The sequence below is a fragment of the Calidris pugnax genome, unplaced genomic scaffold (assembly GCF_001431845.1).
Source record: "Calidris pugnax isolate Ruff unplaced genomic scaffold, ASM143184v1 scaffold3001, whole genome shotgun sequence".
Classification (NCBI taxonomy): Eukaryota; Metazoa; Chordata; class Aves; order Charadriiformes; family Scolopacidae; genus Calidris; species Calidris pugnax.
In genome coordinates, this window is record NW_015092911.1 from 365 (window position 1) to 3,110 (window position 2,746).

At 49.4% G+C, this 2,746-nt stretch overlaps 1 long non-coding RNA gene across 1 annotated transcript; it reads right to left on the reverse strand.

Annotated features, from left to right (window-relative positions):
- Positions 1-353: 353 nt before the first annotated feature.
- LOC106900628 lies at positions 354-2,709 on the reverse strand. The gene is made up of 3 exons (XR_001414179.1): positions 2,591-2,709; positions 1,948-2,186; positions 354-467 (listed from the first exon to the last, which is right to left on the reverse strand). It is a non-coding gene; the product is annotated as an uncharacterized LOC106900628 (long non-coding RNA).
- Positions 2,710-2,746: the final 37 nt, after the last annotated feature.

Genomic DNA, 2,746 nt, shown 5'->3' on the forward strand with positions numbered 1-2,746 from the left:
GCCTGGAAATGGGGGGGCTACAACCCAAAAACGACTCTTTATTGAGGGGGGGAAGGAATTAGGAGGGATGGCTTCGGCCTCGTTGTATTGGCTTTTCCAGAAAGTGGGGTCCTTCCCTTGGATCTGGGGGGGTATGTAATAAGTAATTAAGGGTAATTTGCTGATCAAACGACTTAAGCAAGGGGAATGATCTCGCTGCACCAGACATAGGAACGTCCTGTCTGGCAAGAACAGGCTTAACCACAATGTTATCAAAATGCATTATCTTAAGAAGAATGGTAAAACTGCAACTTGTATCTTTGTTTAAAACCTTTGTACCAATCAACCATGTAAAGAAAGATTGTATGAACTAATTTTTGTAACTCCCATTTTTATTGAAACGGCCTGAGGCAAGAACAGGCCTGAAGAAGCCACGACAAGGAAAGAAGCGGAGGGGCTTTCCTATTCGAAGATATCGAAACCAACCTCTGTGAAGATAAAAAGAGCTATTTAAAATGCCTGAATTCGTGAGCCTTTGGTGGAGCTGCGACTCCCCGGCCACCCAGAGCTACTTTTGCTTTTCTACCTTAATAAATAGTTTGTGACTCTATTTCGGACTCGATTTGCCTTAAATTTAACTATAACACCACGAGCCCCTGCAGACCCCTACATGTAGCATATGTAGGGGATACCTACAGACCCCTGCAGATGCCAGCGGACCCCTACAAAATCCTGTGGACCCCTACAGGCCCCAACAGACAGTTTTAGTTCAATCTGTTTTCACTTTGAATTGGCACTAGACAATGAAGAATTGTGTTCCGGTATTTAGATGAAGTGCTCTGAAGTGCTTAATTTCTGGCTGGCTTTCAGTGATGCATTTTTCTGACAGTCCAGTAGCATCTGACTTGGGCAGTGCTGCCAGCCAGATGTCCCTCCTCACTGTGTAGCGCACAGAAAAACCCTAGTCAAATTATAACCTAGTCAAAATATAAAAATGATCTTATAAAAGTATTAAAAAATATTTATAAAAATATATTAGTGTCAAAATAGATGTCTAGGATAGTTTAAGTAGATATTCTACATAATAAGTGTTAATGTCAATGTGCAAGTCTAAGCCTCAACAGGTTTGCAGCAGGTGGTGGAGCCGCCTGAGGGGAAGGGCCCAGCCCCGAGTCTGGTTGTTCGGTGCATTTTTTGGGGTGAACGAAAACAATGTGTGTGTGTGATGATGTCATTTGGGGCAGCCCGATGTCACTGGGGGAGCAACAGTGCGACTGAGGAGCAGGTGAGTGGGGATTATGTGGGCCTCCCCCTAGAAGAAGCAGGTCACAGCCCTCAAATGTCTAAAAATTTGGGGTGGGGGGGTGGCGAGTGGGTGTTGGGGTTTTGGGCGTTGGTGGTTTAAAAATGTTAAAAGCTGTAAATGCGGGGGTGAGGAATTGTAATAGAGAACAATCTCTCATTTTTCTAGATATTGAAAAATAATATTCCTGTATGTATATAAAAGGAATTCAAAATACCAACCTGTATCTCTAAGGATTCTGTATTACGTAAAGGAGTTTAGACAATGAAAAGATTTTTTAAAATTTATTTATAAAGAGATACTGAAGTGTCAAAACAGATGTCTAAACAGCTTGCTAGTCTAATTAGATGTTCTCTATCATACGTGTTAATATAGAAGTCTAAATAGATCTGTTAAGAGATGTTCTATTTAAGTGCAAAAAGAATGTATTTTCCCTAAATCTGTATATGTGTAAGTAAATGGACACAGAGGTGTAAATGCCTGTGCTATAGATAGCTCTAAACTGCAAAGAAAGCCTATCACTAGAAGGGATTTAAAAACTGGCCCTCCCCTCTAATCTCTCCTGAAGGTGTAAAAGCGCTTTCAGAAGCTGTGTCTTCCCCCGTTTCCCCTCCCGCTCCGGGGAGCTGGATTCTGTGCAGCGGGAAAGGAGGAAAAAAACCCACCCTCATTTTCCTGCAGGGAAGCAGAAATCCCCGATGTTTCTGTGGTGGAGAAGGCGGCACCCCCACCTGCCTTCCTGGTCCCCGGCGGACTTGCTGCTGTCGCCCCCACACACAGAGCGCTGCACCGTCCCTGGGGCTGGTTGCGGGATCAAAACCGCAGGGTTTTGGTGCCGAGGCGATGGCTGCGGCTGCCTGGGCTGCGAGCGGGAAGCCCTGCCACCGGTAAGCGGTTATGGTCCCTGGGTGGAGAGAAGCAGGCTGAGAGCAGTCACCGCTGCTCACCCCGGTGAGGTCTCAGAGGGGGGACATGGAAGGGGGGGCCAGGCACCCGGCAGCCAAAGGCCGGAGCTGCATGTGGGCAGTAACCCGACCCCTCCTCCGAACCACCTTTGGCTGCGTCTCCTGAGAACTTTGACTCTGCCCCCTGCCCGTCTAGGCCACGCCCCGGGCCCGACCTGGCCACGCCTTCCAGGGAATGCATGCACGGTTCCGCAAAGCCCAGGGTTGTGCCGGGCCCGAAGGAGAGGCGGCCACCCCTCCACCCACCCCCCGCGGAGCTCCAGTGGCCTCCCCGCCATCCGGAACGGGTGCGGTAATGCCCAGCCCCGGGAGCGGCCGTTAGCGCGGAGATACCGGTTCATACCGCGCTCCGGGACACCCTGAAGTACTGGTCGGTCCTCCGAAGGGCAATCTCTATGGCCTTTCCCCTCCAGGCACCGGAAGTTCCCCCTCAGTCTTCCGGCGTACGTCTCTGTGGTTCCGCGGTCCTGCAGGGACCGGAAGTTCCGCCTCAGGGACC